This window comes from Protopterus annectens, chromosome 7.part0, assembly GCF_019279795.1.
Source record: "Protopterus annectens isolate FY-2018-M chromosome 7.part0, PAN1.0, whole genome shotgun sequence".
In the NCBI taxonomy this organism is placed as follows: Eukaryota; Metazoa; Chordata; order Ceratodontiformes; family Protopteridae; genus Protopterus; species Protopterus annectens.
The window spans coordinates 373,418,488-373,445,849 of NC_056739.1; the positions used below are offsets into that span (position 1 = coordinate 373,418,488).

The following is a 27,362-nucleotide window of genomic DNA, read 5'->3' on the forward strand; positions in this document are numbered from 1 at the left end:
CCCACCCCCAGGGGTCCTACCTTTAAACTTACTTAGACACACCCCTAATTAGCTAACTACCTATCACTATTTCCTGCACATCTACCAATTAACTCCTTACTCCTAAAACCACACCCTCTCCAGAATCAGATCTAAACTACCTCACCCTATTATTATATACCGTGCAGTCCTACACTTACTAGCCTCACACTCTATAAAAACATGCCTTTAACCCTTAACTCAATCTTTCCTCTTCTTCTCCTTAACATCCTGCTTTACTACTACACTCTTACCTCCTACGAACATCTTAGGCTTAGCCAAGCTCCTGTATTAGCCAAACATACTACAACTACACTTCCTCTACCTGACCAAACTCATATTAATATACTTTCAACCTGTCCCTACCTTCCCCCTCTCTACCATAAAGTACACCATTACAGATTCACAACCTCCAAACGGTTCTAATACCCATCAAATACACAAAAGTCTTTCAAACCCCACAAACACTTTTATTGATATATGGGGACATCCACCCCAACCCCGGTCCCAATACCCTCCTCAATCCCACCCCTTCAAACCAAACTGCTAACTATACTAGCTCACCCTTCTCCACTGACTCCCTCTCTATTGCTCACCTAAATATTCGTAGCATTAACAACAAAGTAACATAACTCCATGCCTTAATTGATTTCTATGCCTTTGATATCCTCTGTCTCACTGAAACCTGGCTTAAACCCAGTACCAAAGACAACAAATTCACTCCCCCAGGCTATAGCACCTTAAGGCAAGATCGTCTTAATAAAAAGGGCGGAGGAGTGGCCCTCCTATACAAATCCCAACTACAGGTAGCCTTAATTGACTCCTTGCCCCCCTCCCCAGCAAATGCTGAAATACTTTGTACCAAACTCCAAGTTAATAAATCCAAGGCTATAAACATAATATGTTCCTACATCCCCCCAGGCAAGAACATCAATACCCTAGAAAATATCCTTAGCTGGGTCTCCTGTAGCTTTCCCCAAGAAACCATAATCTTAGGTGATTTCAACATTGACTGGAACTCCTGCATATCCCCCACACCCACCATTCACCTTAATCTCTTTAACTTTCATCAAACCATCAACTCCCTACTAGAATAAATAAATCCACCCACAAACAAACCATTCTAGACTGGATACTGACCAACAACAATCCCCTCTCCTATAAAACAGGAATACTCCCTGACAATATCAGCGACCACCTCCTTACCTTTATCACTAAACAAAAATTCAACAATCCCAAACTAACTACTTATCGTACCAAATACAACAAAACAGAATTCAACCTAGCATCCTTTCAAAATGAACTCAAGGAATATAACTGGTCAACTCTAAAATACCTCCCAATAGATGAAGCAGTAACCCATTTCAACAATAGCTTCCTACAAATTCTAAACCAGCATGCCCCATCCCGCTTAGTCAGAGTCAGTTCCAAAGCAGCCCCATGGCTCTCTAAAACAACTAAACAAACTATGCGAGCTAGAAATAAACTATGGTCTAAATGGAGGTCCACAAAAAACCCAATTGACCATCAAAACTTCAAACATCTGAGAAACAAAACAAAGAAGCTTACCTATCTGGACAAGAAAAACTACCACCTTCAATACCAACAAAACCAACACCAAAACCCAAAACAATTTTGGTCAGGAATAAACAAACTACTCCATCCAGGCAACACCAAAACACCTACCCCAGCTAGCCTAGCACAAACCCAACCTAACATAATAGCCAACACTTTCAACAACTTCTTCTCTCAAACAGTCACCTCACTTGCAAGCACCATGACTCCCCTCCCAACCCTCCAAACTACCCCCACTCAAAACAGCACCCACATGCTAAAGTTTAATACCGTCTCAACAACCTATATCGTAAACTACTATCTAAACTCAAACCCTGCACCCTTCTGCAGACAAGCTTCCAGCTGAATATCTGCAACTAGCTGCAACCGAAATAGCCTACCCAGTCTCCATCTTAATAAACAGAACTATAACTGAATCCAAAATCCCATCCTGTTGGAAAATCTCCCATATTATTCCCCTCCATAAAGGAGGAAACTCCAACGAACTCTCCAATTTTCGGCCTATTGCCCTTCTATCTCCTCTATCCAAAATAATGGAACGCTGCATTCACCATCAACTTCTACATTATCTCTTGAATAACAACTTGCTTGTAGACTCACAACATGGTTTTAGACCCTACCACAGTACTTCAACTGCCCTTCTCTCCTTCACTGACTCTATCAATAAAAACCAACAACAACCTGTTCTCCTCTGCACTATTCTTGGACCTCTCAAAAGCTTTCGATATGGTCAACCATAAACTTCTCCTCGATACCTTACAATCCCTCTCACTTGATTCACAAGCATTACAGTGGTTCGACTCATACCTGACTAATAGAAAACAAGCAGTCCTCTGGGACAGCCATCTATCCTCTCAACTCCCAGTTACTATTGGCGTCCCACAAGGATCCATCCTAGGTCCCCTACTTTTCTCTATTTTCATAAATAACCTGCCCACTTCCCTCCCAACATCCACTTGTATACAGTATGCAGATGATTCCACTCTCATCTGCTCTGCTTCTTCCCCAGCACAACTCCACTCTGCTACCCAATTGGTCTTCACTGCAGCAGAAAAATGGTTTCAACATATCTGTCTCCTCCTAAATCCCAAAAAAAACAAACTTCTACTTTTCACCCCAACCTCTAAATCCACCCCAATCACTTTTTCCATTGTATCCTGTAATGGCACGGTCATCAAACCTGACTATTCCACTAAACTGCTAGGCGTCACCATAGACAATCAGCTAAATTTTGACTATCGCATTGATTTAACTATCAAGTCAGTCAATAAAAAGATTGGTGCCCTTTACAGACTTAAGCCCTTTCTTACTGCTACTTCCCGAGTGGCTCTCGCCCAAACTCACCTCATTTCTACATTATTGTATGCCTCTCCTTCCTTTATCAACATATCTAAAGCTAATCTTCAGAAACTGAATACCGCCTACCACAGTATAGCCAGATTTGCCACTGGCTCTCTATTCCAAACTCATCACTGTCTTAATTTAAAGAAACTAAACTGGCTTGAACTTCCAAACCTAATACTCCTACAGCAACTAATCATCACTTTTAAAATTCTACATTACCCCTCCAACACACCCATACTAAATAAATTCATCACACCTTATAAAAATCTCACTACACTTAGATCAGCCAACAAGCTACTAGTTACTACTTTGAAATCTCATAATAAATCAGGTGATTCCTTATTTGCAAACACTGTCGGTTCTTATTGGAATAAACTTCCCACAGAACTGACCTCCCTAGGCTCATGTCACCTTTTCAGAAAACAGATAAAAACTCACCTACTAATTCACTGGCTATGCCCCTGCTCCAATCCTGACTGACCTCAGCAAATTTATTACTCTCTCCAGTCTGCTCCTGTGTACTTTTGCTCTTTTGTTCTAACTTAAACTGACTTCCACAGTCCCATTTTTTGTACCATCACTCTTTTGTTCAAATTTCTGTTTGACTCCCCCTCTGACCATCTGTTATTCTGTCTCTTGCTTCTTTTAGCTGACCTCCTATAATCCTGCTACCTCTTGCATTTCTCACTAGCTTTGTTTCCCCCCTCTCCTTTTCCTACTGGCTGCTCCTTAGCCTCACTAAGTCCATAATACCTGTACCAAACAGAAACTGTATTTTTTTCCACATTCTGTTTACTTAATTTCTGCCTTTTCCGTATCTCTAACTACATAACATCTGTTACACTACTAACCTGCATATTTAACACTGTATATTAACCGTTTTCATGCTTTCAGCCAATACCTGATTTGTTGTCATGACTAGTTACTAGTGATATTCTTTAACTTTAAATTGTTTTTTATGATACTGAAGCTTTTCTCCTCAGCCCCCTGACTGAATTTTGATTGTCATCTAGTCAGACTAGTCCAGGAAAACTGTATATGCATTTGTATTTTGCCTTATTACATTATTTTTATAGTTAGTTTATTAGTGACTTCATAAACTGTAGTGTCTTAGTCTGATAGTGGAGCTTTTCTCCTCGGGCCTCTGCTGAAAATGGACATGTATCCAGCCAGACTAGCCCGGTTAACAAATGTAAAATAAATAAAATAAAATAAAAATAAATATATATATATATATATATATATATATATATCTGTGTATATATATATATATATATATATATATATATGTGTGTGTATATATATATATATATATATATATATATATATATATATATATATATATATATATATATATATATATATAGATATATAGATGTGGGGAGAGAGAGAGAGAGACAGAGGGAGAGAGAGAGTGAGAGGGGGTGGGACAGAGAGAGATAGTCATATACCGACATATCTGTTGTCAGTCAGATCTGTCTGTATATGTATATGTATCTACATATATCTATCTATATATGCATGTGTGTATTACAGATATATGTAATACACACATGCATATATCTATCTATATATGCATGTGTGTATTACATATATCTGTATGTACATATTCTATCAATCTCAATGTCTGTGCAGTAAGTGAAACCTGGTTCAAGGCTCCTGAGAGCACACCAGCGGTACCAGGCTATACCTCGTATCATGCTTTTTGGCCCCAAAACTCGGGCCAAAACAAAAAGGGAGGGGGAGTGTCCATATTCATCAAGGACACCCACACCTCCAGGTTAGTGGCAACACATGAAGCATCAGAGACCATCCAGGTGCAAATAACCATAGGCAAAACTGCTATACAACTGGTAGCATGTTACAGACCACCCTCCCAATCACAGGAATGATAGTCAGCCTTTCTGAAGACATTGGAGGATATGAATGTCCCACCAAACACCATCATATTGGGAGACTTCAACTACCCTAAAATACACTGGGTGCATTATTCTAGCCCAAATACCCTAGCCCAAAGGTTCCATTTAGGATTCATTAATTCAAATGCAGTGAAACAGCTAGTCACCTCTCCCATAAGGGGAGATAATATACTAGACCTGATCATCACAAACATGGAGATAATGTGCTACACACCGGAAGTATACCCCTCACTAGTCACATCTGACCACAAACTAATCACCATGGATATACATATCCCACCTCCACCCACAACACAAAAGACTACAGTGAGAAACCTCTCAAAAGCCAACTTTACACTTCTTAAAACTGAGTTGGTATCCTTTAAGCCCACTGGGCCAGTGGAAACCACATCCCACAATGCAGACTCCTTCACAAATGCTTTCTACGGACATCTCCAAGAATGCATGGATCATGCAATCCCAAATAAAACCAAGACCCTCTCCACCAAGGGCAGGCGTCCTGTCTAGTGGACCCCAGCCATGAACAAATTGTATAACAAAAGAAGGTAGCTACTGCACGACAGAGCAGAATCCCATAAAGATAAGGCATCTCTGATCAGCACTAGTAGAAAGCTACATTCTCTCATACAAACATGCAAGGCCAACTCTGAGAGGAAAATCGCTATGGACACTACAGATAACCACAAGGACTTCTTCTGCTGGGTGAAAACCCTCAGATATGTTCAGAGTTAGTTTACAGTGACAAAAACTACACTGAACACACAGATATTGCCAACATTCTGGCAGACAGGTTCCGTGCAGATTTCTCCCCTCCCTCACCCCCAAAAGAGGAATTACTTAAACCAGCTGAATGTAACCTCCCTGTCATCTCAGATGTCCAGCTGAGAACCACCCTCAGCAAAGCTATAAACACAGCATTAATGGGACCTGACGGTATCCCGGGTTGTGTGCTATGTGAACTCCAAGAGGAGCTAAACCCACACATAAAATGCTATTTAACCATAGCCTTACTACAGCATATGTACCTGGACACTGGCATACAGCAACAGTAGTCCCACTCCACAAAAGAGGCACCTCTACAGACCCTGGTAACTACCGCCCCATAAGCTTAACCAGCCTGGTCTGCAACGCTATGGAAAGACTCATTATGGAACTCATACACAGAGACATTGGGGACTTACAGACACTTGATCCCACCCAGTTCAGCTTTGTAAAGGGCAGATCCTGCCTTTTGAACCTGGTTGACCTTTTCAAAACAGTCACTAGAGCCATTGACGAGGGCACAGCAGTCCATACAGCCTACCTGGACTTGGCTAAAGATTTCGACACAATACCCCACTCTGGCATCATAGACAAGCTCAACAGCTTAAATGTAAATCCATATGTCACAAGATGGGTTGCAAACCGGCTAAAGGATAGAAACCATAAAGTCAAAATCACTGGTGCCATGTCAGACTCAGAGCCAGTCACAAGTGGTGTCCCACAGGGCTCTGTCCTGAGACCCCTCATGTTCGGCATTTATTTCTCAGATGTGGAAGCAAACATGGGAGGGTAGTGGCTGACAATGTTCAAAGATGACTGCATACTAGGCGCCATAGTCAATACACCAGCTGACACATACATCCTACAGAAAGGTCTCACTGAAACGGACAACTGGTGCCGGAGTCATGGCCTTAAACTGAATGCCAAATAATGTATAGTCATACCCTTTGGGAAAAACAAAGTACCCACATATTATCACAGAGACAGTAACCCACTAAGTACAGACAAAGTAATCAGAGACCTGGGGACACAAATCGATACTGACCTCTCATTTGACATCCACATTGCCAAAGTGGTTGGATAGACTTCCTACCTTGCCCACCTTATCATGAAGGGATTCACATCCAGATCAAAGGAGGTCATTGTACCCCTATACTCCTCCCTTATCAGGCCCATGAATGTGTACTATGCCCTATTTAGTATGTACCTCACCTGGCACTTGCAACAGCTAGGGAGACCCCATAAGTACCTCACCAAGAGGATCAAGGGTCTCCAACAAATGTCATATGCTGCCAGACTGAAGAAACTCCAGCTCTATTCCGTAGCATACCGCCTACTTAGAGGTGATCTGTGCCTGACGTACAAGGCCATGTCCAATCAGGAATTGATGGACATGTTCCACCTCGTAAAATCCAAATCCATCAGAACCACAAGAGCTACAGATTTAAACCTCAGCACAAATATGAATAGGACATGCTGTAGGGACAGATCCATAACTCAGAGGCTTCCCATACTGTGGAACAGAATCCCAGTTCATGTTAGGCAGAGACCCTCACTGACTCTCTTCATGTGAATTCTTGACAAGTGGATGGGAGATCATAGGTTTACACCAGGGGTCATCTCTGTGTCACTACTACACAGAGGCACAGTAAACTAATGGTATTATGTAAGGGGGTATTCACTGTGTCACTACTATACAGAGGCACAGTTTTCTAAATCTATTCTGTACACTGTCTGCAGATAGCCTAGTAATAAACTATTACACTGTGAAACTATATATATCTATGTATTTCTACATCCCTCTCTATCTATGTATATATATATGCATATATATATATATATATATATATATATATATACATACATATCTCGATATACATACGTATACACATGATATATATATATATATATATATATATATATATATATATATATATATGTATACTTCTTTTTAGTTCCACATATGTATACACACAGTAACATACTGATGAACATCCATTACTGTACAACCTACTTGTACATTGCACTACAATCTACATTGCTATGTGCACATATCTACCTTCACATACATATGTATGTAGAGCCTTCAGTGACAGTTGCAGTATGTCCCCGGCCCTATGCACATCTTCATATACATAGATACAGACCAATAACACATATGGAGGGTTCACAGTATGTAGACTATTATATTAGCACTTTACATTACCTGTGTTTGTTGCAGCTGTTTGCGCAGGCTTGCAGTTACTTGGCCTGCTGTCAACTTGTTTGTTTTGTTGTTACTTTTTTAAAAAAAAAATTATTTTTTTCTTTCTCTTTCTCTTTCTCTTTTTCTCTCTCTCTCTCTCTGTCTCTACCTCCAGAGGGTGCAATGAAAGTATTGCATGTGTGGACTGGGAGTACAGGATGCTTTTGTAGGTATCTGCACATGCCCATGTGATGGCCTCTGCACCAATTGTCAGCCAGCATTTACTAATTGCATGCAGCCTGTTGAGTAGTGATTGCAGTTCTCACTGTGATTTCAGGACAGTGCTATAAAAAGGTCTGTTAGGTAGGCTTAGCCCTTTCAGATTATCAGGGTGGGGACAATGCTGGTTTGCTGTGGACACTGTTCTGTGAGTGTAAGGGTTGATATGTCTCTCATATTTCAGGCTGTGTTGTAGACACTGCAATGCATGTTGTTCTGTAAGCTGAGTATTCCTTCCTCCAGTTTCCTCTTCTCCGTGTGTATGTAAACTGACACCTATGACTAGTAATACTGTGTATATGGGTGTGTGTGCTTTCCTGTGGGGATTGTGGTGTAACTGGTATATAGCATTGGCTCTTGTAATCTGTTGCTATGGCTTCAATATTTGCCCTTTACATTCACTCCTTGTATGCCTGCTAGGTGTCTTTCCTGTAATGTGTTGCTATGGCTTTCCTATTTTCCATTTACATTCACAGCTTGTAATGCTTGCTATATCTGTTTGGGCAGCAATTCCCTATGTGTTTGTTGTGGTAGGGTGTTACTGCATGCAGTGTGGTCTGGCCATGGTGTGGGCCTTGACACTTACAAGGGTATTTGATCATGCTGCTGAGCAGGCCTCAGATACTCTCAGGTGCATCTTTTATCAGCCTCATGGAATGGTACATATCAGTGGGATACTCCAATGAAATATTCTGATATTCTGCAGTTGTGACTGTGGGTTATTTCAAGCATATGTATTACTCCACCATTTGTGACGTGCAAGTGGTGCATACTTTCAGTAATTCATAGTTACCATTGCATGTGCAGTAACACCTTTCTGCCTACTGTTAGTACATTTCACAGGGTGTCAGTGGGGCACAGTTGACATTTGTTTTCACATCAGGGACATCCCTGTAACTCAGTCACAGTTGCTATGTCTGGGCTCTTAACTATTCAACTATGGCAGTGTTTATCCTGCTCTGAGTATGTGTGTGGCTTGCCAGATGCTACTGTGACATTATTACCTACTAGCTACCAACTACCATGGCTGTTTCTCTTCACACAGTACTATTTTACAAATCCACTAGATTTGACAGCAAATATACATGACATGCTTTGTGTACTAGACATGCTATATTCCCTTTACATTAATTCCTACTATTTCATGATATATTTCTTTCAGCACAATGTTCTTGTATAGCAGTTATGGCTTACTGGTAAGGCATGCAGACTAGTGTTTCCAAGGTCCTGGGTTAGAGACTGACAGAGGTATTTTATTTTGCTGCTGAGAAAACTACAGGCCTTGTCATTCAGAGTGACTAAGGCACTTTTAAGCAGTTGTAAGCGGGTTAACGCTGGTTTGCGCGGAGGTCACGCATGCGCACTGCCGCTTAGCTTCGCGCACACACGCTTAGCTAAGCGCACAGAATCGCACTCCCACTTACTACTGCTTAAAAGTGCTTACTCTCGCGGACACCCGCGCTATTTTCTTTTAGAGAAAAGAAAATGGGGAGATAGGAAAGTGGTGAAAAGGGGGGCACAAAGAGGGTAGGACAGTAGGAAAACAAGCTCTTGTTTTGCAGGAGGGATGTAGGAAAGGCCCATAGCTGTCCATTTCTTCGTCAGCAACAGCTGTGCATATGTTTGTAATTTGGTGTGAAATTTGAAACTTTCCACCCCTGAGAGAGGTGTGAGGACAACAATATTTATTGTACAGCCAATTGTAATTGCCAGCTTACATGTCCAGCAGACATGTGTGCAAAATGGGCAGCTATGTATGGGGCGTAATTTTTTTGTGCGTACAGAGTGCCCTTTTTTTTTTTTCCAGGTGAGAGTGGTATGTCAGGTACAGGAAGTTGGTATAGCTGGGGAGGTAGGTAGGGGAGGTTAACAGACAAGACAAACAAGACGCATACAGGGGTGGTGTATGACACATGTGGGGGAGATACACAATTGACGAGGATGGATGTTTGGATATCTCGAGCCCATGAGCCCACAGATGGCAACAGTGGAACTGAGATCCCCACCCATGGGCAGTTGCCACTGTGCCTTCACTGCCCAGGACGGGGCTGTGCTGGGGGCTGTGTAGGACAGGCAGCAGGCACGCCCGTGAGTTGTGCCACCCGTGCCTCAAGCTGGCGTAGGGGCCCAAGCACAGCGTGCCTGAGCTCCCTACGCACCACAGTCCGGACACTACGGAGGGTGAGTGGATGTTCTCCTCCGGCCACGCTTGCAGAGGGGGGACGAGCCCCATCCCCTGCAGCGCTTCCACCTGCAGGTGGCACAGGGCCACCGGAGGAGGGTCCGGCCTGGGCACTACTGCCAGGTGCACTCGCCAGCTGAGGTGGGAGAGGTGGGTCCGCTGGAACCCGCCTTCCCTGTCGTCCTATGTTTTGCATTATTTAATGACAGTTTGGGTTAGTAACGTACAATACCATTCACAATTAGTTGTAACAGCATGCATTAGTATTCCCATTAACCAAACACCCATAAATTCAAGCCATTGAACAGCAAGCATAACACATGCATAATTTGAACAGCAATACACAATCCAACAACATGCAGGGTTGATTGATGGCAACAGGCCATCAGGTTTGGATGTATGAACAGGGCACATGCATCAACATACATGCAAATATGTATGAACCAACAGGACAAATGTCCAGGGGAGTTAATTGTGAATACACATACCCATTTCATGTGGAATGGATTATTTGTGGTTATAGGGTAGGGTGAAGAAATATTTCATTAACAACTTCAAATACCTATACATATGCTGTACAGTTCTACTAGCTGCAGATATATACACACTACAGGTCTGACTACAGTTTCCTATATGTAAACTTATGCATGTTGGTGATAGGAATGTTACTGCTACATTAATATACATTTCATTTTTATTCATACACATTCATATCTGGCTCTGTTCAGCTACAGCATCCTGCTAAGTTTGCTTTATATGGCTCTAGACAACTGTGGATGTTTGGTATTTCATACAACCATACTATCTGCATATTGCAAACTGACAGCAACATATCCAAATTGTGGGACACACATTCCAGCTTCAGTAATTTACTCCACACATTTCGCTGTTTGGTTGTGCCTGTCACATTAATTTCATTATGTACTGACTGCAGTATACTTTATTCAGGAGTTATTACAACTTTATTGGTGGATTCATACCTCTTTTTCACACTCTCACTTGTTTTATTTTTACAATTTAGGATGGTACTTAATTCTAGGCTTTATTGACATGTTTTACTTGGTTATAACAATCCTTTCCAACAGTCTCACTTGTGTCATGCTTCAGAATTTAAACAGGGATATATTTCACACATGTGTTTTACTCAGCTTGTGTAGCTGTAATTTTCAGCCTGCTACAGGTTATGTACTATTATATTACAGGTGGAACATCTTTATTTCAGACTTGTTTCATTTTTATTTTTGGATTACAGGCTGCATCACACTTATGTAATCACACAGTACTAGCAGAATCTCTCTTACACTGTTACTTGCACTTTATATTAATAGGTGACTACACTGCACTCTTTTGCAAGCTGTCATACTTATATTTTTTAACCGTTACAGGGAGAGAATTACTAACCTGCCTGGTGGCGCAACCACACAAGCCTATCGGCATAGGTTCGACGATTTGCGGAATGGACACCTGCAGCTGCAATATAAATGAAGTAATATTGGAATACACATCTCCATAATATCAGCTAGGTTAACTTTCTACATAAATAATTATATGTAACTTATTCAGTAGTGGGGCGTTGGGCATTTGCCGGGCCTCCTGGATCCAACGGTTCATTTGGTCCTGCTTCCGTCTCTTCAGGTCCGCATGGTGGTGACGGACCTGTTCACCAGTCCTTGGTATTCCTGTGGCACTGGTGAGATCATGTGCCAACTGGTCCCATGCCTCAGCCTTGTATGCTCCCCACAGGACCTGGCCCTGCATGAGTTGGGCCTCATGATCATGGACAAGGATCCAAACCGTATATTTGGACTCTTCAATGCCCCACCTCTGTGCTCGGAAGCAACCACCCTCTCCTACACCTGCCATACTGACTGCATATTGGTTCCACAATCAGTTATGCTGTGTATTCCCGCCTATGGGGCTTATATATGCCATTTTTCCCGCACTTATCTGTGATTGGACATTTTGGAAATGTATCAGCTTCACAAAACCTGCTTTGTCATGCTTCTCTTTCCATTAATTCCTATATATATGCTATTACTGCATTTCTAAGCGCAACTGTCATGGCTTAGTGGTTCAGTACTTTGACTATGGTGCATGGTATCCTGAGTTCGAGCCTGGCCATTGCTTTTTATATTTTATGACTGTCTACACAGGCTAGGAGGTGTGTCTGTGTAAAGGCAGTTTTGATACAGCTTGCTCAATGTTGCCCGCCGGTTAGCTTGTTGGCACGGTGCGCACCTCCGCGCAAACGGGTCATGCTGGTTTACGCGTCGTTTGGCTGTCAGCGTGCATATTACGCTCAGCTCAGCTACAGGCACACAGTTTCAGTGTTTTAGAATGCTGCTCAACCCCAGGCACTCATTTTACATCTTTTAAACCACTGCTCACCTACGGGCAGATATACTCAGCTTGTTAGAGTGTAGCTCAGCTGTAGGCACTTCTGACATTTGTTTTTTTTTTTTGTATTATCACACATTTCTTCATAGTACATGGCCCATTTCATTACATTTTACATAAAAATAATTTTATACATGTACATATATGTCAGGGAATTGTTTCGTGCTTATTTCACTAAAAATAAAAATTGATGTTGTGGGGGCTCGAACCATGACTGCCTCCTGTTCAGCCGACGTCTCTACCGCTACGCTATTGCTTCTTGGCTTACTTTGCATATTTAGATCTTATATGCTTTTCCACTGACTGCTAACTGTGGCTAAGCGACGGGCACGCCCGCGCAAATGAGAGCAATCACGGGCAAACATCTTTAAAACTTATAAAAAAATATATAGGTTCATAGGTTCATACTAGGCTATCTGCCTGAGGGCATTTATAAGCCTAGCCCATAGTTTTGTGGCTTACGCCACCCCTTTAGTTTGGAGAAACTATGCCCATTATTTTACTGTGCCTCTGTCGAGCAGTGACACTGAGGTAACCCCTGGGGTGTATCTGCGGTCTCCCATCCATTGGTCAAGATTCCTCTTGAACAAGGCCAGCGAGGTGCTCTGCCTCACATAAACCGGGATTTTGTTCCATAGCATAGGGAGTCTTTGGGTGATGAATCTATCCCTCCAGCACGTCCTATTAATAACCGTGTCGAGGTTTAAGTCTCCCGCCCTTGTGGCTCTGAGGGATCTAGATTTTTTGAGATGAAGCATGTTCATCAACTCTGGGTTTGACATGGCCTTGTATGTCAGGCAAAGGTCACTTCTGAGCAAGCGGTAAGCAACTGAATATAGCTGGAGTTCTTTCAGTCGGGCAGCATAAGACAGATTTTTGAGACCCTTTATCCTTTTGGTGAGGAACTTTTGTGGCCTCTCCAGCTGCTGCAAGTGTCGGGTCAGATACATTCCGAATGGGGCATTGTACTCGATCATTGGTCTGATGAGTGATGAGTATAGGGAGACTATGACTTCCCTTGATCTAGATGTGAATCCCTTCATGATAAGGTGGGCAATGTAGAAGGTCTTCCTAACTACTTTAGCAATATGAGTGTCGAATGAAAGGCTACTGTCAACCTGGGTTCCCAGGTCCCTGATAACTTCTTCTGTGATCAGGGGATTGCCACCTATATGGTAGCTAGGGGTAACCTTATTTTTCCTGAAGGGTATGACTATGCATTTCTTGGCATTTAACTTTAGGCCATGGCTCTGGCACCAGTTATCCATTTCTGTGAGACCCTTCTGAAGGATATCTGTGTCGGATGTGTTTTCAACTATGGCGCCCAGTTTGCAGTCATCTGCAAACTTTGTCAGCCATAACCCTCCTGTGGTTGCTTTTACTTCAGAAAAGTAGATGCCAAACAAGAGTGGGCCCAGGACTGAGCCCTGTGGGATACCACTTGTGACAGGCTTTGAGTCTGACATGGCGCCAGCAACTCTGACCCTGTGGGTTCTGTCACTCAGCCAGTTTGCAACCCATCCTGTAATGTATGGGTTTACATTTAAGTTGATGAGTTTTTCAATGATACCCGAGTGGGGTATTGTATCGAAAGCCTTCGCCAGGTCTAGGTAGGCTGTATGGACTGCCTTACCCTCGTCAATGGCCTTGGTGACTGTTTCGAAAAAGTCAACCAAGTTTAAAAGGCATGATCTGCCTTTGACAAAGCCAAACTGGGTTGGATCCAAGGTCTGCAAATTCCCTATGTCTTTATTTATGAGATCCATTATGATCCTCTCCATGGCTTTGCAGATAAGGCTTGTCAAGCTAATGGGACGGTAATTTCCAGGGTCAGTGGAGGCACCGCCTTTGTGGAGTGGGACCACAGTCGCTGTGCGCCACTCCCTGGGTACGTATCCGGAGGTGAGACTAAGATTAAACAGCTGTCCTAACTGTGGGTTTAATTCCTCATTGAGTTCATGGAGCAAACAGCTGGGGACACCATCAGGTCCCATGGATGCTGTGTTCTTTGCCTTGGAGAGAGCAGTTCTCACCTGGGCGTTAGAGATGTTTGGGGGGCTATAATCATTTGGTATAGATATCTCTCCTTTAGGGGGGGAGGGGGGGGGGTTGCACTGAACCTGTCAGCCAGTATGTTGGCAATGTCTGTAGGATCAGTAATCTTCACATCATTTTGAACTAATTCTGAGCATATCTGGGAGTTTCCTCCTAGGTTTCTGACATAGCTAAAGAATGCCTTATGGTTGTCTTTAGAGTCCTTAGCTATTTTTTTCTCAAAATTAGCTTTGGATGTTTTTATGAGAGCTCTTAGCTTTTTACTTATAGTGATCAGGGGTGTCTTACCTTTTAAGGATTTCGCTCTATCTTGTAGTAGCTTTCTCCTTTTGTTGTAGAGTTTGTTTATGGCTGGGGTCCACCAGACTGGACGCTTGCCTTTGGTACAAAGAGTCTTTGTTTTGCTTGGGATTGCCTGATCCATGCATCCCTGCAGGTGCTGGTAGAAGGCATTTGTAAGACATTCAGCGGTTTGAGTAATGTTTACCGCTGGCTCAGGGGCCTTAAAGGAGACCACACTAGTCTTTAGAAGTGTGAAGTTGGCTTTCGAGAAGTTCTTTACTGTGGTCTTTTTCATTTCGGGTGGGGGCGGGATGAAGACCTCCAGCGAGATTAGTTTGTGATCTGATCTCACCAGTGAGGGGTATACTTCTGGCGTTGAACATTGTGCTCCCATGTTCGTGATGATGAGATCAAGTATGTTTTCTCCTCTTGTGGGGATGGTGACTAGTTGTTCCATGGCATTTGAGTTTATGAATTCCAGGAACTTTTGGGCTAGGGTGTTTGGGCTTGAGTAGTGTTCCCAGTCTATATTAGGGTAGTTGAAGTCACCTAGTATGATGGTGTTCGGAGATACATTTATCCCCTCCAGTGTTTTTAGGAAGGCCATATGAGGTTCCTGAGTTTGCGAGGGTGGCCTGTAACATGCTACAAATTGCAGAGCAGTCTTGCCTATGGTTAATTGCACCTGGATGGTTTCCGATGCATCATGCGTTGCCACCAATCTTGAGGTGTGGGTGTCCTTGATGAATATGGATACCCCTCCTCCTTTCTTGGTATTGTCCAGGTTTTGGGGCCGGAACGCATGATATGAGGTAAAACCTGATAGTGCTGGGGTGCTCTCAGGAGCCTTGAACCAGGTTTCTGTCACAGCACAGACATCGATGTTCTCCATACTGAGAAGGGCCTTGAGTGTGTGCATCTTGAGGTTGAGACTTCTGGCATTGAGCAGCATTACCCTTAGTTTTTTTTCTTTGTTGTGTTCTAGGGTGGTAGGTTTAGAACTTGAGCCTTGCCTAAAAAAGGCACTATGGGGGTGGCAAGAGCCTTTGCCAAAATCCGGAATCCCAGGGGTGACAAGTGCAAGCCATCCCTTGCGAAGCAGCGTGGCTTGTCCAGCATGTCATCCCTGGCAGACAAACATTGGATCCCCTTTGAATGACACCAGAGTTTAAGCCAATTGTTAAAGCTGATCATCTTGTCTCTGTATTGTGGCATCATTCTTGGTGAAGGTAGGATACTGCTCAAGGTCAGGGTCATACCTGCTTGGGCTACATAATCAGAGAGCTCCTCTATGTCCCTTTTCATGTAGTCCAAGGAGGTACGTCTCAGGTTGTTAACACCAGCGTGGACAATGATTGAGTCGTACTTGTACCTGCTGTTGAGAGACCTGAGTGCATGCGTTATGTGGCGGATTCTAGCACCCGACAGGCAGCTTACTGTGACCTTCTCCTTACTCAGTCTGGTGAGTGGGACGTCAGTGTGTCTGACTATGGAGTCACCAATGACTAGTGTGTCTGGCATTGTGTTTGGCCTTAAGGGCTGTGACTGCTTGACACTCTGACTGTGTGGTCTATGTGTTGCAGGTGTTGTGTTCTGAGGTGGTAGTTGTTTGGGTGTCTGCTTTGGTGGCCTCTGCTGTTTTGGTAGATTTTTGATCAGAGCCTCAGAGTATGTCTTTGTGTGTTTATGTGTATGATTTGAGGTTGTGATGGTATTATGTGAGACTGGGTCTATAGTGTGTGTGGTTACCTTCTCCTCCTGTCTGGTCTTGCCAGTCCTATGTTGAGAGAGCTCGGCCTCCAGTTTGGCCGTATAGTTGCATCTCTCGCATGTATTTGTATTTTGTGGGAGGAGGAGAGGATTGTCTGTGTACATGAGGCAATTGTAACATTGCCTCAATATTCCCAGGTTCACCAGCTGAGCAGGAGAGGACATTAGCAACTGATCCCACGACATGCTACAGGGAATAGACAGAAAAACTTAAAGAAAAGGTTTTGGGGGATGTGGGTGACCGAGAAATGGGGTTTGCTCTTTTGGGGTACTTTCTATAATAAGAGTGCTGTATCGAGGTGATAAGTACTGTAGGAGCAAGTGCTTGGCTATACAGATAGAGAATAGTCTACTTGGGAGTCAAGTAGAGATAATTTATAGTTGTAGGATACACTAAATAGAACAGTAGTATACTTTGAGGAAGGTAGTTTTAAGGGAAAATTTGAAGAGTGGACTTTAGGTAGCCCTAATAGTTTAAATCTGATTAACCGGCGCTGCCCTAGTGTGCAACGGTAGCAGCTCCGCGCTAAAACGCGCTAACGCGTGCTTTATAGCAGGAGGCTGGAAAAAACAGGAAATGACCCAAAATGGCCAACGAATTACTAGTTGCTGCTTCTAACCACTCCTCTGAGGACAAACAAGCAGCTCAGTACTCCCCACTCCCACTGGTGAGTAAAGAAACTACCTCTGGCCACACAAGAAAATGGAGGAACACAGAAACCAAATACAAAGCCCAGGGATCAGCAAAATCTGATCACTGGAACAACTAGCTAGGAAAGTTTAGGAAAGGAGAAGTATTTTTTTGGTTTTTTTTGTTTTTTTTGCAAACAGACAGAAAAAAATGCAGTAAATGCTTTGTTTTCGACTAAATTGCTATCAAAAGCTGGTACACTTGAGTGTATTATCCTGTTTGTTACTTTTAAGCAATACTCTAGCCCACAAGTGCAATTAACAATTTAAGCTCACAAAAACAGGAAAATAAGGTAATAAAACAGTAATATAGGCACAAACAGTAGTCGAAAAGCTCAAAAGATCGAAAAATGCAAACTAAAAAGTTTAAAAAATACTTATGATCAAGAAAGTTGCTTTTTCTGCTCTCTGCTGGCTTAGGAACTCTGCAGGGGACCACAAGGAGCTATGCCAAGTTCTCTAATGCCAGAAAAGCCCGCCAAAGCATGCTTTATAGCAGCGGGCTGGAAAAACAGGAAATTACCCAAAATGGCCAATGAATTACTAGTTGCTGCTTCTAACCACTCCTCTGAGGACAAACAAGCAGCTCAGTACTCCCCACTCCCACTGGTGAGTAAAGAAACTACCTCTGGCCACGCAAGAAAATGGAGGAACACAGAAACCAAATACAAAGCCCAGGGATCAGCAAAATCTGATCACTGGAACAACTAGCTAGGAAAGTTTAGGAAAGGAGAAGTATTTTTTTGGTTTTTTGTTTTTTTTGCAAACAGACAGAAAAAAATGCAGTAAATGCTTTGTTTTCAACTAAATTGCTATCAAAGGCCGGTACACTTGAGTGTATTAGCCTGTTTGTTACTTTTAAGCAATACTCTAGCCCACAAGTGCAATTAACAATTTAAGCTCACAAAAACAGGAAAATAAGGTAATAAAACAGTAATATAGGCACAAACAGTAGTCGAAAAGCTCAAAAGATCGAAAAATGCAAACTAAAAAGTTTAAAAAATACTTATGATCAAGAAAGTTGCTTTTTCTGCTCTCTGCTGCCTTAGGAACTCTGCAGGGGACCACGAGGAGCTATGCCAAGTTCTCTAATGCCAGAAAAGCCCGCCAAAGCGTGCTTTATAGCAGGGGTCTGGAAAAAACAGGAAATGACCCAAAATGGCCAACGAATTACTAGTTGCTGCTTCTAACCACTCCTCTGAGGACAAACAAGCAGCTCAGTACTCCCCACTCCCACTGGTGAGTAAAGAAACTACCTCTGGCCACACAAGAAAATGGAGGAACACAGAAACCAAATACAAAGCCCAGGGATCAGCAAAATCTGATCACTGGAACAACTAGCTAGGAAAGTTTAGGAAAGGAGAAGTATTTTTTGTTTTTTGTTTTTTTTGCAAACAGACAGAAAAAATGCAGTAAATGCTTTGTTTTTGACTAAATTGCTATCAAAGGCTGGTACACTTGAGTGTATTAGCCTGTTTGTTACTTTTAAGCAATACTCTAGCCCACAAGTGCAATTAACAATTTAAGCTCACAAAAACAGGAAAATAAGGTAATAAAACAGTAATATAGGCACAAACAGTAGTCGAAAAGCTCAAAAGATCGAAAAATGCAAACTAAAAAGTTTAAAAAATACTTATGATCAAGAAAGTTGCTTTTTCTGCTCTCTGCTGGCTTAGGAACTCTGCAGGGGACCACGAGGAGCTATGCCAAGTTCTCTAACATGTTCATTTTTACATTTTATGTTTATAGCCTGTGGGGGCATGTGTTGTGTTGTGTTTATTGACATTTACGCGGACTCTGTCATGGGGGTTTACTTTCGGGACTGTTACTCTTCTGGGGGCGTGTCCGTTTGCAGGGCTCGCCCTACGGACACGCCCCCTACTTTCTTACACGGATCGTGTTAGCCTTGGGTGTGAGTCAGCATGCCCTCATGAATATGCATGGAATGCTGACGTCACACCGTTTAACTGCAGCCTCAGTGTAAACCTTGTAACTCTTACACGGAGGCTTCGTGAATCCTGCCCACAATTTGAGAAGCTATTTTTAGCTGAACAAGAAAAACATCTTTTTGCATTACTTGTTCACCTGAAGTCATTTTTGATTAGTTCATTTGCTAAAATCCTGGTTTGGTATTGAATATTGCAAACTTGGTACCATAATTTTTCTGCAAGATAAAGTTGATGTGTATTTTGTCTTTCAACTATATCAACTTGAATGGCACAAGACAGTCAACTCATCTAGCATTATAGATATTCTTGCTTACAACAAGAGTATAGTGAATCAGGAAAGCAGAGTTCCTGTGTATCCTGTAAGAGTACACTTGTCTTTACAGGAGACTTCCCTATACTCATGAAATGAATATACTTGTGAGTTTTCTCATAATCTAATTTCTTAATTCCTGTAAGAGATTCATATTTAAACTAAGTCAACAAGTTAGGACATATAAACTCACATGATTTGTTAAGCTTATAAAGTGAAATGGTCAGTAATAGATGCAGAGATGATTATTAATGGGTAGTTGCAGAAAGTTATAAATATATGTTCCCATGTTTATACTATGCAAAACTGAAGAGTGCTACTTTTCTAGTTTGGGGTGGTATATGTAACCAGTGAGTGTCAAGAAATGACGTTAAATCATGGTGGGCAGTGTAAAGACATTCTGAGATAATTTTTTTTTTTTTTTTTTTTTTTTGGTAAAGCAGTTATGGGTATTAGCTACATTTTGATAATTGTATTAATTTCATAAAAGCTGTGTGACCTACAGGTAAACAAAGGGTGCCATCATATACAATGATGTAGGCATACAGTGTTGCCACAGGTACTTGTCATCTGACACTCATGGTTTTTAGCCTAATATTATTTTAAAATATTGTGTAAATGTCATATACATTAATTGGATAGATTCTTCAATATTTATAAATAGTCAACAGATTGGAGATGTGAATATGCCCAGAATGTAGCTGTTCATCAGCAGCAGCAGGAACACAAAGAAAATGATGAATCAAAATGTTGAAAAAGTACAAAGGAACATCTCATAGGCGAGTACCTGCACATATAATAGTTTCACAATATTAAGTTACAGCCCTGTTGTCATCCATCATTGAAAAGCTTTCAAAAACGTGACCAATTCCCCAGCGATATCTTGGTTCTACCTTGTACATTTAACAAAATATAACCTGTTGAGCATAACTTTAATAATTGTTTGGCAAATAAAGTGCCATTTTTTCCTTTATAAATCTGCACTACAAATACTGCATCTACATTCCAAACCGTGGTACTATCACCAGTGTATTGTTTACAGAACAGCTTTCATATTTTACATTTTTGTAACTCATATCATTTATCAGATAATGTAAATGTTAAGACAGGTGATTTTACCAGAGAACTTTGGAGACAAGCACTCAATAAGCAAATTGTTTCCTAGCTTACAAGAACTCTGGAAACAAGGGCATTAATAAGACTCCTGCTCAAGACACAATGAGTTAGCATCACAGCATTATTAGTGCTGTCAACATTAATGAGATGGATGGCCAGCACTTTGCTGGACAAACATCTCTTTCTAACTTAGAATTCGCACAAGCCCCCCTTTTCTTTACAGCTCTTCCTGAATTATTTTATTATGGCTATTTTTTAATTTTTGTTTTTGAAAGATCATTGAGCCAAGTCAAATGTGCATACTGGAATGTATACAATCTTTGCTATTTAGTGCAAAATAAAGTGATCCATTTTTTGCATCTGTACACATGCAGACACATCACACATTCTAACAATAGACAGACACTCAAATACTTTGTCATACCCCTTGTCACATCCTTTATCAGAAATAGATAACAGAGTTGCTTTTATTTTAATACCCTGTGTACATAATCAAGCATTTATAAGCATTAGTTGCATGTCATCAACCATTCATTAACATTCTGCCTGTGTAACTTGTCACAGTAAATCAGCCCTGCTTAAGTTAACACAGGGGAAGAAAGCAAAGCTTCATATAGTGTACACACAAAAATGCACAATCTCTACCCCCACAAAAAATATTTTCATGAAAACCTGTCCTAAGTGTTAACAATTTGAGATGAAAAACTAAAAATAAAAGTAATATAAATAAAACCACAGCTGCAACCAACCTACCAAAAATTTACATTACTCATGAAACAAACCCAAGTCCAAAAATCTATGCTAATATTAAACTGACTAAAACACAAAACATGTGAATATGATCTCTAGTACATTACCAGAATACTATTAAATATTACCTGTCCTTATTAAATAAAAAATCGGACTTACATCAGAACTATAGTGGAAAGCCACACTAGATGAATTCATAAAAGTGTTACAAAACCTGTGGCTTACATATTGAAATGATTTGAAAGTAGAAAATGAAAAAACAAATAGATAAATGAAATATTTATGTATATATGTGTGTGTGTGTGTGTGTGTGTGTGTGTGTGTGTGTGTGTGTGTGTGTGTGTGTGTGTGTGTGTGTGTGGGGGGTGTGAATGATAAATTACATTGCTGGATAAGGGAGCATGATCCATGAGGAATGACTTGGCTACCTATATGGTGCGAAACTCACCATAAGTCCTGTTCCCAAAACCTATAATACTAGATATTTCATCAATTACAGAGCAGGTATTTGTATATTCCTTTTGTAAGCACAGAGGGAGAATGGAGAAGGGAATGCAGGTATAATATCTTCTAACTGGAAAATGTTTAAAGGTAGACAGTTTAATCCTGTTTCACAGAGAAGTCATGGGGCCATGAAACTCATTGGCATGGTTAGTACGTTGATTTAAGAATACCTGAGAGGGAAAGAATGGAGAGGAAGTAGAAGAAAACTCTGTATATAGCTAGATATAATATTCAGAAGTCAGAAAACATTTTTCATCAGTATTCTCATATGTTTATATGTGTGTATATATACATGTAGGTATGTACTCGTATGAATTTTTCCGTCATCATTGGGTTTCTGAGTTTGGTAACAGAGGTCATGTGCTACTGAGTGAAATGTCAAAAAGCTGATGCTTTAAGTAAGTCAGTTTTCATTTTAGTTTAGCAGGGTTCCATCAGATCAGACTGGGACAGGTTAGTGCAGGATGTGACAAGAAGGTTGTTTTTCTTTCGGCTTTTCCCAGTTAGGGGTCACCACAGCGGAACTCCGGTCTGCTAATGATTGGCAGTAGATTTTTTTACAGGTGCCAGCTCGACACCCAACCTTCAACGAAGGGACGTCTACATTCTACGCATGTCTTTCGAATGCCACTCGACCACAGGGAGAACATGCAGACTCCACACAGAAAGCACTCTAGCTGAGAATCAAATGGGAGAACCTCTTGCTGTGAGGCAACAACACTACTGCTGCACCACCGCGGATATAGGATATGACAAGAAGGTAAATACTATAAATAGGGCAACCAATAATGTTCATTATTGTGGTCACTTTTGCATTAAAATTTTTAAATCAACAATGCTTTAGAGGGCTGTTGAGGCTCCTAAAGCAAACTGTAACAAAATTAAGTAATTCGTGCCCCTCACAAGTGAACGTACAGTAAGTAGAACATGTGCCACAAGTGACCACTTAAAGGTTAAAATTCAAAGATGTTAATCATAACTTTCTTTTGCTTACACTTCTCTGTTACATATATATCAGAAACTGCTTTATATCAGCAGAAAATGCTGAGCCCATATCCTTTGGGTACAGGTTCCTTTTTGAGATGTAGAGTGATAAGAACCAAAGCTGAAGACCTCTAAACTGCATTTCTTTAAAATAAATTAGTGATTAAATACATGGTTTATCTTTAAATGAATGATACATAAGCGATACTTTCTTCACTTGGTGATTGACTAAGTATATTTAGTCCACCTTCTTAAAGTTAAATGTATTAGTTCTGCCTTATTTTGTTTATTATCTTTTTACTGCTGGTCTTCTCCTTAATAAAACCACTGAACTGCCTTTTGATCCTTTAGTATACAGTTTTCTGTGGGCTGCACCACTTTTATTATCTCTGACCACTTGTCAGCCACCCTAAATAAATTCCATACTTTAAACAATTCTTTCATGTATGTTATCAGATACTACCAGATATTCGTTTACGTACAGTTGCTGTAACTTTCTAGTAGTTATCCTTCACTCCCCACTCCCACTCCATCCTGGTTACTAAAACTCTCTAATCTCGGTCTATCTCCCCCTACCCTACAGTGGTTTACTAACTATCTCAGTAATAGGCAGCAATCTTCTAAATGGAAACACTCTTCCTCCCCCTTCATAACTATAACTACAGGTGTCCCCGAAGGTTCAGTACTGGGACCCTTCATATTCAGCATATTTGTCAACAATTTTCATTCTTCTCTCACCCACAGTACTGTTATTCAGTATGCAGATGACTCAACTATCATCTGCTCTGCTAAATCTGCCCCATGCACTACAGCATCTCACCCAAGAAGCATTTACTTCCACCGAAACAGAACCATCTCACTCTCAACCCCAATAAAATAAAACTTTTAATATTTACCCCCCACAAAATCCAGCACTGGTGACAAGTCACTATTCTCCATTCATTCCCAAAATAACACCATCATTAAAGTCATACCCACTACCAAATTGCTAGGTGTCATCATTGATGATAGATTAACTTTCAACCTTAACATCTACAGAAACATAAAAAAAAAATCATGGTGCCTGTGTAGGCACAACTATTTTCTTAGCCTCTGTGCAAAAAAGGCTCTGTCCTCATCCTTCCTACTTCCAACACTTCTATATGGCATTCCCATCCTGACCAATCTACAGTCTGTCCTGAGAACAAAACTAGACTCTTGGTACAACAAAGTCGCTAAATCTGCTACAAATGCTAAATTTTCTACCAATCACTGTTCTTTTCTGCATCAACTAAATTGGCTCAAATCCCCACACTATCTCACTTTTCTACAATTAACTACAGTCCATAAGCTAATCTACCACCCAGAAACCTGCACTTCCCTCTCCTCCATACTCACCATGTACCATCCTAAGTGACACCTCAAGCCCTAAAACAAAATGTTACTATCCATAGAGAAACCTAAGCTCTCAGCCTATCAAATGTTGTATTCCTATACTATCTCTAAGACATGGAATAATCTCCCCCTTCACTCAGAACTATCAGCAATCCTGTCTCCTTTAAAAATCCCTCAAACTACATCTCTCCTGGCATTGGTTATGCTCCTGTCCTCCAACATGCAACCCCAATTCCTGATTTCTCTCCCCAGTGTTATACCTCTAACTATCACTTCCTTCCCTTCACTCTGCCTACTTCCTGCTTCCTGTTATACCTCTATTACTTCCTTCCCTTCACTCTGCCTACTTACTTCTTACTGTTATACCTCTAACTATCGCTTCCTTCCCTTCCCTCTGCCTACTTACTGCTTCCTGTTATACCTCTAAATATCACTTCCTTCCCTTCCCTCTGCCTACTTATTGCTTCCTGTTATACCTCTAACTATCACTTCCTTCCCTTCCCTCTGCCTACTTACTGCTTCCTGTTATACCTCTATCACTTCCTTCCCTTCACTCTGCCTACTTACTGCTTCCCTGTCCCTTTACCCTGCCCTTTCCCTCCTTAACCATTTTATCTCCTTCTGCTCTTACACTGTACCTAACTCCCCACGGCTATGAACCTTGCAGATATGCTACAATCATGCATTATTTGAATACACACTATGAACCTTGTAGATATATTTCATTCATGTGTTACTTGAATATATGCCATTTATTACTTCTGTTTTTCCATTATTGTAATTGTTCACTATTGTTTTATTATCAGTTTCATTCAATAGAATAGCACTGCTCAATTTCCTGTTATGTGTATTAATATTTACTTTGTATGTAATTTTGTGGAGCTTTTCTCCCTGGGCCTCCACTGAAAATGGGCTCATTCCAGGCCCAGTGGACTATCCCAGTTAACAAATGCAATAAATAAATAAATAAATATATTACTTTATATAAGTAACTGTGTATCTTAATCTCTTCCCATGGATATGCATTACATTCTTAAGACTCTTTGCCAGTCTGTTTTGTCTTCTTCTCTCTTGTATCGATGTTGAAACCCCACATCCCCATGTCTGCACACCACTTTTAGCCCTGATGTATCCTGTCTCTCACTGTATCCATATTTGAACCCCACATCTGCAGGTCACCACACCACTTTTAGCCCTGGTGTATCCTGTAGCTTGTACACCATCACAAAAGTTTAACTGACAGATGTCATACTCTCCTGAATTGCTGCTACTCCAGTAACTTACACAACAGTTTGATGGAAACTATGACTGTTGACATTATCATCATATCTCCAAAAATTACACTCTTCCATATTACATAGCATGCTTCTGTACTTCTTTCCCAGAGGGCTTTGCTTTGCATGTTCTTTAGTTTGATCTTTTAAAGCCATGGCGTTTGCCTTGCACCTATCTTCCTATGAATGTCTGTCCACATTTCCTCATTTTTAATTCTTTACACTCCTTTTAACAGTCTGATTATTTGAGTAACCCACTGAAACGTCAGAACATTTTTTTATGGCTACTTACTAAACTACAAGCACACGCAATGATGGAATGGAGCAACTAGTTTTTTTTACAAATACATATTTTGAAGTTCTTGGCATAGAATGAAAGTGCTTACCAGTTGTCCTATTTTATTTGTTGAATAAAGTTTTATGTCGTTTTCAGCTGTTTTTTTACTGTTTTTTTTTTTCTAAAGTTGTAAAATATGCCTGCACAATCATAAAACAAAACCTTAAGTAAACAGTAAATGGTAGGTCAACAAACAGATAGGAATTGCTTTGACAGAGCCTGAAGACAGAAGTCCGTTACTAGAATAATTTTAGCACACACAAAGGTGAAAACATTTTAGATGTGCTGTCAGTTTTTAATATAAGAACATTTCAAAACAAAGAAACTAAGGATTATGAAAGAGCATGTCCATATTAGATTCTTCAAACCTTGAACAGTATAAAATAATTTTTGAATAGCTTCCTAATCTGTGAGATGTCAGGGTTTGGAATTGTTTGACTCTGAAATAATAAGTGTGCTGTGTATATTAATTTATTCTTGTTTGACTCTGCAATGTATGTAGCTATTGCTTCATTTTGCATGGTCTGTAAACCACAATAATTAACACGTTCTCTTCCAGATACTATTGAAAGCCATTTGCCATTTGTTTAATATTCATGTGCATATATTGTTTTTAATTTTTTCTTACAGACCCTGTATGTTCCTTGCTTATTCTGCTGCACCATTTTACAAATTTTGCTGATGATCAGCACTCTTGCTAATTTTGCTACTTTTTGTGTATCTTCTAGAACAAAATTGTGTTTTGTGGTGCTAAGCGAAATGATAATTATAATGTGTCTAATTCATTGCCCCCATGTTCATTTTGGCTAAGGTTGTCACCTCTTTTTGTATACAGAAAAGTGCAATCTTGGACAGCTGTGACATACAAAAGTACAACAAACGGCAAGTGTCCTGAAAATTTCATAGAAAAAATGTTTAACTTGTTTCTATATTGTAGAAATATGCTGTTATCTAAAATGCCTTACATCATGAAATAAACAAATTCAACATAAGTGACTCAGATAAATTATTCATATTGGTTGAATGTGTTTACTGCCTTACACAATGTCATGTTTTCAGAAAGAAATGCTCCATTTCAGTACCTCAGAAGGTGGTAAACCTAAGCCTCACTCCTCATTTATTTTGCTTTGTTCCTTTACGTGAAAGCAAGCTGTTCTACTCTTCCTACATAAAAAGCATGTAGAGAGAACTGATCTGCTCTCAGTTGTGGTTTTAAGTGGCTAGAGCCTCTGCTGCTTCCATCAGATACCATCCCTATTTATGACTCGGGCCTGAATTTACCTTTAACACATTAATCTTTTAGTAA

At 40.8% G+C, this 27,362-nt stretch overlaps 1 protein-coding gene across 1 annotated transcript in view; it reads left to right on the forward strand.

Moving 5' to 3' along the window:
* The window catches only part of PPM1J (protein phosphatase, Mg2+/Mn2+ dependent 1J), a 463,759-nt gene that overhangs the window by 265,174 nt on the left and 171,223 nt on the right, over nucleotides 1-27,362 (forward strand). The gene's annotated exons all lie outside the window — the stretch shown is intronic.